Here is a 10,776-nt window from a genome sequence, read left to right as displayed (position 1 = left end):
CCTTATCTCTGATCTGGCTCTGGTTCTAGAATTGTACATTTACACATCAACCATGATAGGTATACATACAAATTGCCACCTTATTGGCCCAGTACCCCACTGTACAGCAGTCAACATGATGTAGGTAGGCTTCTCACTGAGACTTCTGTGATTAGTTAGTCCTACCTGGCTTGCGTTTTCTGCTCTGCAGCTTTGGGACTCTCTGACATCTCAGGACACCAACTTTTGCTTGGTGCTCTTCCTTGGGATGTGAGATGATGTCTTCTACTTTGCTGCTGGCATAAGACCTTCCCTAGCGTTTCCCCAGCTGATTATGCACACTCAGGTTTCCCCTTGGCTGTGGTCAGGCATTGTTTTCAGTTATGCATGGAGATGTATCGTGCCCCATTCCCAAGCAGTGCAAGTGGGGAAACAGTAATTATCTCCTTCCTTATGGCAACTCGCTTCACTGACAATTGTCAGGTGAATTAGATGGAGAACTGGAGCTTGCTTACTGCCCTGACTCAAACAAAGGTCAGGTGAGTCTAGCTTATAACAGAGTTTCTGTACTTTATTGCATTCAACAATATTCTTAATAGCGCATTGACTCAACAATATTCCAATAGCATATCTTGCACGTTGGTTATATATGTATATAGTGTATAGCACACTCACGTAGTCATGTGGGGAAAGGTACAGGGAGACAATGGGCGCAGAGAAAAAGGAGGACCCTCCCACTGAGTCATGAGGTTTGGAGTAGCCCCCCTTGCTTTCTAAACTCCTTCTCAGAGAGGAGTCTAGTTGTGGCTAGGTCTTATCCTAGACTCAGACTTGGGCAGCGGTTTATGCCTCAGGAGCACAAGGAGAGGGGAGAAGGTATAGGGCAAGCAATAAAGGGGGGTGATACGATGTGTTCGTGACTTCCAGCGGCGAGTAGCATAGCACTGTCTCTTCTCCCTGGTAATGGGCAATAGGATGAGGGAAAATGGTCTGAAGTTGCGCCAGGGCAGGTTTAGGTTAGACATTAGGAAAAATTTCTTCACAGAAAGGGTTGTCAGGCACTGGAATGGGCTGCCCAGGGAAGTGGTCAAGTCCCCATTCCTGGAGGTATTTAAAAGATGGGTAGATGAGGTGCTTAGGGACATGGTTTAGTGGTGGGACGGCAGTGCTAGGTTAACGGTTGGACTTGATGATCTTAAAGGTCTTTTCAAACCTAAACGATTCTATGATTCTATGGGGGTGTCTCAGACCAGCTGAGGGGAGCTCTGAGCGGCTGGCATTTCAGCCTCTTGTTTATACCCTCATTAGTGCATAGTCACAGCATATATAGCTGAACTATAAGCTCTGTGCTTGCTGACTTGCAAAGTCATGCTGTATGTGGGTTACAAATAAGAGTAAAGGGTGCTTAAAATAGCAAGAGAGGAAAGAGGAACTTCCAGTGGTTCGGCAAAATGTTCTCAGTACCGCAATTTTTAGCATGAGTTGTTATGATATAGTTAGGTACGCGTGACACTGTTTCGTCCCTGGTAGTTAATAGTATAATCTTCCCCAGGGTAGTTCAGGCTCTTGACATGAGCCTAGGCTGCTCAGGCTCCTGACATGAGTTTAGGCTGCTTCTGCAAGAAGCAGACAAGTGAGGGGAGTGACAGAGGCATTTCCTGCACATTTGAGGCAACTGTTGACAGATAGCGAGGGGCTGCCAGACCTCCTCCCAGCCCCGCTCCCCACTGTGGCACGGTGATAGTATCCTCGTCTTCAGCAGTTTCTTTCAGCCAGGCTGAGCCTCATCAAGATGGTATGATAGTAAAGCAGGGAACAGCATTTTAGCAAAGTAGCTTTGCTACTGTAGTCTTAAAGTGTTCAAAACTCTCAGGACTTAAGAAGAAAAAAAAGAGAGGTTCTTTAGTCTGCCGTTACTCTTCAGGGGTTGGTTTTCTTTTTTTTCTTTCTTTCCACTTCCTATAGATTTATCACCTTCTGCATAGTAGTGACCAGAACTATGCACCCAACAGAACACTGTCTTTGAAGGCTTCTATTTCTGTGCTCAGAAGCACCAAATGCAGCAGCCATGACTTCCCTACTTCTTTAGTTTTAAAGGCTGTCAGAGGAGAAACTGTTACTGGATTGTACCAACAGGCAGGCAACTTGGAGTTGGTTGCCATAGGCTGACAGCAAGCAAAAGAATATCATATGCTTAGGTGATACACTAGCCTGTTGAAGGATTTCACATCCCTAACCAGTGTTACTTATCTTGAATTTGTGCTGCCCACCAGCTGAGCAGTAAGATATGTTGTCGTAGTAAAATTATCAGCTGAGAATGAGGTAGTAAGAAGGAACTTACACCAGCTTCACCACCAAAGGCAACGTATCGTATAACATTCAGCAACTGCAAAGCTGCTTTCCTGGATGGGGTAGCCATCTGCAATGCAGCATGATAGGCTGCTGTAAAACAAATCCAGACTTGCATAATTCTAGTGTGGTATTTCCACAGTTAGTACTACAAAATTTATAATTTGATATGAACATATCTTGCTGTCATGTGAATAACTAGATTTTGTGTAACGACAGATGATATAACCAGGGTATTCACATATTTGAGAAAAGGGTAGTGAATTGACAGTGAAATACACTTTTCATTTGCCCTAGTTAAGTGTGCTCTGATATGTGTATTTGAGCTAAAGAAGATAATGAAGGAGAGGGGAAGGAAACCAGAAATAAGAAGGGTATTACATGATCAGAAAATAAAGAAAAAGAGTTATATTAGATGTAAGATATCCCACATTTTTCCAAAAAGTTGGAGGGATTAAAGTGAAAGTTTTGCAGTGATAACTTGCTTATTGAAAGCAACTGTTGTTGCTTCTTCAGAATGAAAAAAATATAAATTGCTAGGTTCTTTACTTTTGAGTAGTGATATATCTGCAATTGAAGAGAGCTGTGCTGCATGTAAAAATAATAATCTTTTATGCATTTTTCTTTAACTTGCCAAGTTATTGAAAATTAGCATTTGTAAACAAGAAAAGAAAGACTTAAGTACTCTTTCTTGTGCAGAGACAGAGACCTAATGTTGAAACAGCAGATATAAAGGAAACTCCCCTTTCTTAGGGGCGGCAGGGCATGTGCTGGGAATAGAATTTACTATTTCAATATATTTATTATAATTTAGTTCCCAGGAGTTGCATGCAAACACAGGACATAGAGTCTGCAATAGACAGAAAATGGAATTATCTAATACCGTAACTTTAAAAATGAGGAACTTAGAAAGTACTCTGTATAGAGACTATTTTCAAGGATTCAAGTTTAGCAGTAATTATTCTTTTGGTTTCCTCATTCATTCTGAGGGAATATGTACACATAGTTTCTTCTTATTTTCTTCTTGATTATCAAAATCTATTATCAGGCTGTGTGTGTGTAAGGAGTGAAGATGGGCAAAAGAGAAATACATGGCTATTCTAAATTTCTTGGCTGTTTTTCTTTTCCACTTTCCCACCCTTTGGGAAGTCCTGGTTTGGGGTGTGGGAGTTGTTTTTTTTTCTCCCCCAGCCCTCCTGTCTCCAATAGATATGAAAGTGGATTTAAGGGAAGATGGAGAGAATGTAGCTGTTGGGTGGAGGGGCAAGAAATGCCTTATTGAAGGGAACTGGAAGGTTTTTTTGGGCTATCATGAGTATTATTGCAGACTTGGCCTGGATTCCTTCAAAGATAGTCGCTAAATCTTTCTGTGGCTATGCTCACTGTTTGGATCCCCTTTGTTGCCATGCCAGCATAAGTGGAGTTCAGTCTCAGCTTTTGGCTTTGGGCCTTAAGTCTTCCCCTGAAACAGAAGCTTTGTCACAATATGACTTTTCTAAAATCAACAAGATAGTGGTAAGATGGTTATCTCACTGTCCTCAAAACATCCGCTGAGCAAAATTGAAGCATGGAGAAAGCTGCTCCTATGTCAAATGCAGGGAATAGTGCATGGGGAAGTATTTTGAGGTTAGTATTTAAAAGCATAATCTCCAAAATTTTCCTATCTCTATGAAAAGACAGGAGAGTTGCAGAAACTTGGCTTCTCTTACACCATTTCTTTTTCTAGAGGCTGTCTTGCAAATGGGGATGTAAGAATTTAAGCAAAATATCCTGAGAAAATAATAATTTTAAATCTTTATTTCTCACCTGCTTCTAATGAGTCATCAAAAAGCTTGTTGGAAGAGAAGATCAGAGAGGATACAAGCATGCATTAGTAACTGGACACACTTATGAGTTTGTAAAGAATGGTGCGCTTGGCTCTTTTTTAAGGACATGACTTACAAAGTAAAGAGCTAATTCACAGTGCTGTATAGTCACTTACTATTATAATTTAGAGTCTTGTAGCTTTAAGCCAAACTTAGTTTGAAGAGTGGTTACTGATCAGAATGTGTGGGCCCTGGAATGTCAGACTGAGATGAAGATAAATTCTTTAAAATTTGGCATGGGGTGCATGTTAATTCTCTAATTTGAGTATTTCCCATTTCAGTGGGCTAAACGTTGGGAGAATGCCTTACATCAGCAGAGGTGTTATAAATTGAGACCACAATTGATCATAATCCAATTAAAATTTTATTAATTATAGCAAGTAGAATATGAGCAAATACAGCGCTGGACGGCAGGGGAGTCTGCGCTCCGCCAACTGCCGTGCTGAGCAGTTCAAACAGTCTCTTTTTATACATCTTTACTTCCATGTTCAATGAAGTAGTGGAGGCACTCTGCGCATGCCTCAGTTGTTGTTAGGGGGTCGTTTTCTGCCTCTTGGTGGTCGTTGAGGCCGAAGTAAGAAGTCTTCCTCCTTTGTCCTATAGTTGACCCCTCACTCATATGTCCTTATATGGGGTTGTCTGTCCTGTTTCTGTCGATTCTTGGACATCTGGCGGTTATCTTGCACAAACGGTATCCGGTTTAGTTTGTGTAAGCAATTTCATATCTTTTCTTGCCTAACCTTTACCTTGAGCTTAACATACATCTTTAATAATTGAGCTTAACATAAATCTTAATAATTGAGCTTAACATAGATCTTAATAATTGAGCTTAACATAGATCTTAATAATTGAGCTTAACATAGATCTTAATAATTGAGCTTAACATAGATCTTAATAATTGAGCTTAACATAGATCTTAATAATTGAGCTTAACATAGATCTTAATAATTGAGCTTAACATAGATCTTAATAAACAATACCCTAGTCCATAGTTTCTCACAGAGGGGACAGATGTGTAGTTAGCTTTTATGCTTAGAATTTTAGCTGATAAGAGCTCTGGAGTAGGCCACGTATAATTCAGACTAGTTTCAATGAGTGGCGTAAAAGTAGTAATTGCGTCATTAACTTCTGTGTTTTCTGTGGTTGTCACGAGATACATGCACCCTTGTTCTTCCAGCAGTTGCAAGAACTGTTAGAAATTAATACATGCTAGATGACGATCACAGAAATAGATGCAGGACAAAGGAGGTAAAGCTTCCGCTTGTCCCAGTGCAGGACAGAGGTTTAGAAATGTTTAGAAATAGTTGTGCAGGAGAACGGAAAGGAGTGGTCTGAGAGGTTCATGTACAGCAAGGCTGAAGACAAGAAAGTGCAAGATTGATGGTGAAAGTGATGCAGACGAGAAAAAAAACCAAGTGAAATGAGAAAGCTATTTGAAACACAACTTAAATGATCTAAAAGTACTTCTAAAAAGTCTGGAGAGAATGTATTTAAGCACTGTAACTTCCAGGTGAAGTAGTCTTGCAACTTTTGGCTCATAATAGTTTGTCATCCTAAGCCCTTTCCGTAATGAATAATGCCTGCGACCCTTAATTTTGAGATTACCTATGAAAAAACTGTCCCTATGAGATACTCTTGGAGTTGGAAACTTTCTCACCCACCCTTTGCTGCAGGAGGCTCTTTAAGACAGGCAGATCGAATGACTTGGCACTGGCTTGCTGTCGTGTCAGTAAAGAGGACTATATGATGACCTAATGGAACTTTTGCAGCCCTTACTACCTATAGACACTCTCAAGTCGTCTTATGCAGCTGCCAAATTCATTTGCAAGACTGAGCAACTGCCTCAATACTTGCCAAATGTTTCCGCTGCCAGTATAGCCCAGTATATTCAGTGATGTGTAACGTAGCCCATCCTAGCTGCTGAATTTTCTTACAGTTTCTCATAAGCACAGGGGTGTCAGGGTTTCGCTTCAGCTTTGATTAAGATCTTGCAGTCGTCTTCTTGTTCTTAAGATTTTCAGGATCCTAGGTGACTGCAAATGCTAAACCCAGGTCTCTGCAGAGCTAGTTTGCTTGCGCATTATTAAATAAGAACAGATGTCCTTCAGACTTATTCTGGGGCTGCCACTTTGTGGGCAGAGCACCTTCATGGAGTTTAGCAATCCTTTATCTGGTGATTTGATATTTTTTGCACTAGAAGGTCCCAGCCTTTATCACTTAAGCTGCTGTCATTCCCTTCAACATTCAAGTTTGCCATCTGATCCAAACTACATCTTTCAAGTTATGTTCTTTCTTAGGGCTTCCTTAATTATCTCAGACATTTTTTGTCTTTGAATCATGTACCTTACAGTGATTTTTTTTTTTTTAAGTCTGTCACGGAGAGATTCTTCCTCAGTTCTGTGTGGCAAAGGAACCCTCCTCTCCCTCCATCCAAGATGCTCCCCTGATTTAAGCCGTTCTCCTTTACAAGGTGTTCTGTCTCATAATGTACCTAAATTTACATGGGCTACTTGATGCACCTAATGGCCATGATACAAATCTGTCACTGGTAAAATCTGGGCCCATTGAGCTTTTTCAGCAATTCATAGTCATTTGGCTACTTTAATCCCTGACTGTATTATAGCTGTGATATATTCATCTCTCGATAGGTCTCCAGGATGCACTATTTGCATAATTCTTTGGTATTAATTCTAGACTTTTCCACAGCAAATACCTGACCTTTCTTATTACCTGTAGTTTTCCCAAGTGTTGAAGTTCTGTAACCTTAGCAAGGGGCTGTTGGTTGGTTTTTGAAGAATCATGCTCATTTTCCTTTCCCTAGAAAAATACTTTAATTTACTCTCACAGCTCCCGTTTTTCATGAACTTCCAAATATGAAGTTTCCATCCACTTGAAAACTGGGGTTTTAAATATTAACATTTAAATTGGGAAGCATCTGTGTTTTTTTAAAGGAAAGAATCAAACAAATTTTAAAAAAATGCTGAATCCAAGAATTTTTTCTTTTCAGGATTCTGATTAGCGACTTCCACCTTGAAAATATGAAGGAAAAATGAGCTGTACCTTGCACATAGGATTAAAACAGGAGGTATAGAAAGCAGCGAAGTGATGTGATGAGTGCATGCATGACTATTTTCTTCAGCAGTGGCCAGAATTTCCTCCCCACTACCTGTGGTTTGCTGTCCCCTCAGTGATGCTAATACAAGTTTTTGTAGGGTGCACTGCAAACCATATTCCTAAAATGACCCCTATGGAGTCTGAGAAGCTTTTTCAATATATTTCTTTTGTGCAATTTATTTATCCCATGGCATACCGGATCAGGGAACTTCTGGTGGTTGAAACTAACCCAGCTCAGAAAAAAAAAAAAGATTAATTTGGAGACAAATCAGTTCCCTGATCTGACTTGCTCAGATTTGAGTGCTCATATCAGCACAGTGAAGGGGCAGGAACATGACAGGGTCGGGGGGAGGCAGAAATTCCTGTTTTGACAATGTCGTCTTAAACTGATTATTAAACTCTATGCTTGCCAAAAAAAAAAAATAAAAAATTGATTAGTCTGTAACTGGATCATCTTCCTGAACTGGCTGTGCACTGTCTTGCATAAGCACTAGCATTGGTGGAAGGTGCAGGATGAAGGGTGGACTGTGGCGAGATTTTTTGTAATTGCCTTGGAACTACACCTATTGTTTCAGCTCAAAGCAGTCTATACGTAACACTAATATCCAGGCTTCTCACCTTCTGTGATTTCTCATCCAAGTACTGATATAACCTTAGGCTGATGAGCAGAGCTATTTTTAAAAGGAAAAAAAAAAAAAAGAAGGAAGAAATCTTGGTTGGGAGCCAGCTTCGTTTTTACAAGGGTTATTTTACACTCCTGCAGAACAATATGTAATTCAGACTGATTCCTTCAGGCAGTTGCTTAAAAGAATCTTTGTAGTGGTATTTTGCTGTAATTGCATTAGTGTGGAAACTTGGTCTCTCTAGCAACATTAAGCAGTAAGGTGATAAAGTAATACAAGTTAAATACAAGTACATTAGGAGTTGCTGCATCTGGTAGCCCAGTATTGAGGAGATTGCTGCAGCTCCTTGTGGCCAGGTCTAGCCCGCAGTATTCCCAAAAGGCATGCGCGCACAGGTACACCCTGTATGTATATATATGGCCAGCCACACAGAAAACACAGCACTCACACAAACACAAGCAGCATCAGTGGCCTCATCCTTTCCCTTTCCTGGCTGACTGGGATGAAAGCCTGTTTGTGGAAAATACATATGTATACAATATGGATCCCTCCAGCAAGTGGCTTCAGGCTCTTGCTCTGCTCAGTAGAATCATAGAAATCATAGGTTGGAAATCACAGGTTGGAAAAGACCTTTAAGATCATCACGTCCAACTGTTAACCTAGCACTGCCATCCTACCACTAAACCATGTCCCTAAGCACCTCATATACCCATCTTTTAAATACCTCCAGGGATGGGGACTCGACCCCCTCCCTGGGCAGCCCATTCCAGAGCCTGACAACCCTTTCTGTGACGAAATGTTTCCTAATGTCTAGCCTAAACCTGCCCTGGCGCAACTTCAGACCATTAACTGGTAGCTGGTCGCTGGATCCCTTGGTCTCCCAGTTGCCTCACAAACTTGCACTGGGTCTCTCTGGCAGCTGGTCCAGATTTATGACTTTACCAGTGGCCAGTCCCCAGGTGTCCTGGTCCCTCCAGTAGCCAAATCTCAGACCTTCTGGTCTCTCCAGTATCTAGCCCAGAGCTGTGTTTGCTCCAATTCTTGGCTCCCAAGCCTCTTTCCAACTTGCAGGCTAGTCCGGCTTGGTGTTTGCCAGCAATCCCACACTGACACAGGTACCCAGGCAGCCTGCGTGGTTGCCAGCCTCTCTGCTTGCCGATGCCCCCGGCTCCCAGGCCTCAGTGACCCACGGTACAACTGCAGGTGCTGGCACGCACGCATCCATGCAGTCACGCACGCAGAGCAGAGATTCCCCTCACCCAGGAAAATAGCTACAACTTGTAGTTTAATGAGAAGATAGGACGAACTGCTGTGATCAGGGGCAGGGCATGGCTGGACGACCGTAGTGAGCAGCCACCTGTATACATGCACTTGGCCCCTTTTATCCCTTTTTTTTCCCCAATATTTTCCTATGCTTGTTCTGTCCCAAGCCACTTTCCTCTCTTTCTTTTCTTGCCTTTGGTTCTTCCTCTAAATGTGCCGTACTGTGCCTTCTGCAAACCCAAAATACTCTTTCCTGGCATCTCATAATGAGTCCCAGTGGGCAGTAACCCCCCTCCTTCAGTCTGCAAGGTGATCCAGAGAGCGCCTCTCCCATGGACTCATCCCTCTGGGTCTCGCCCCCGGCCCACTGGGCTGCTCATGTTTCTGACAGCCCTGGGAGCAGCTGGGCTGAGGGCCCAGTTTCTTTCATTTAGGTTATTGGGGTTCCTCTGCCGGACACTGATCATCTCTGCTCTTTGTGTCTGTGGGGAGGAGCCTTCAGTCGCACAACCCAACACCGATTCCTTCCCTTTTGTCACTGAAAAGTCAAGAGACTGGGCACCGCACAAGCGCTTCAACGTCACAAGGTACAACGTAGGCTCGCCTGTGACTCAATTCTGATACTGCCAGCAGCCTAAACTACCTGAGGCATATTCCTTTTTTATTTTTATTTTTTTGACAGTTACTGAAGAATAACCAGGTGCATCAATTTAAACAAAAAAAATATAACCAGCAGCTTTCTACTCTTAATATTAGTAAAGAGCAAAGTGTGGGGAAATAAGGATGGATTAGGTGTTTAAAAGTGATGGTTTTCATGCAGTGCTTCTAACCACATGAGTATTTTGTTTCTCAAATCCTAGTGTAACAGCCTTCAGACTATAAAATGCTTTATTTAGTCTTGGCTTGAAAGCAGTTCCAGCAAAGTGGACTGGTCACAATTTTGTTAGGTGGTACGGGCAAGCCAAGTCTCAGAAATGGTTCCAAACTTGCTTGTTATTCTAAATGCTAATTGATTTTTAGCAGTTAAAAGCCTCCCTTTGTTTAGTGCGAATTTCTTGTTTTGAATACGGCTTGTGTCTGCTTTGGGTTTTTTTCCCCTTGGAGCGAACAAGTTTATACCTAGACCTTTATAGCCTTAAGATATTTCAAACTATAATTAGATTTCTCTTTCCTTCACCCCCCCCTTCTAGGCTCCCTTGTTTTCAAGGCTGAACATGTTAAGCTCGAGACGCTGTTGCCACTATCTCAAATGGTGTTTGTTTCCACCCTCCGGACTCTTTTCAGTCATGTACATCATTTTTCAAACTTGGTTTTTGCTCTTTGTATTTGAGAGCACCTTTCCTCACAGCGGCAGGTTTTTCCTCTTTCTCCGATTTGCTGATTCTAGTTTAGACGGCGGCGATTTCGAGCCTTGCGTGCAATTTTACGTGAAGACCTGGTTTAAGGTGATACGTTCTCGAGCCAGACTAGAAACGCGCGCGCACGCACCTCATTAACAGAAATCGGGTTTTTATCCTGAAAGAATGCCTGGGAAGTAGCGTTACAAAAGTAGGTTGCTGCCTGGCGGATGTTACGAAAATCCC

The 10,776-nt window shown here is 42.1% G+C and overlaps 1 protein-coding gene across 1 annotated transcript in view; it reads left to right on the top strand.

Moving 5' to 3' along the window:
* The window catches only part of RAD54B (RAD54 homolog B), a 64,648-nt gene that overhangs the window by 6,671 nt on the left and 47,201 nt on the right, over positions 1–10,776 (top strand). The gene's annotated exons all lie outside the window — the stretch shown is intronic.

This window comes from Egretta garzetta, unplaced genomic scaffold (assembly GCF_000687185.1).
Source record: "Egretta garzetta isolate BGI_Z169 unplaced genomic scaffold, ASM68718v1 scaffold154, whole genome shotgun sequence".
NCBI lineage: Eukaryota > Metazoa > Chordata > Aves > Pelecaniformes > Ardeidae > Egretta > Egretta garzetta.
Note: the sequence above shows the minus strand (reverse complement) of the source record. Positions and strands in the feature narration are given on the sequence as shown.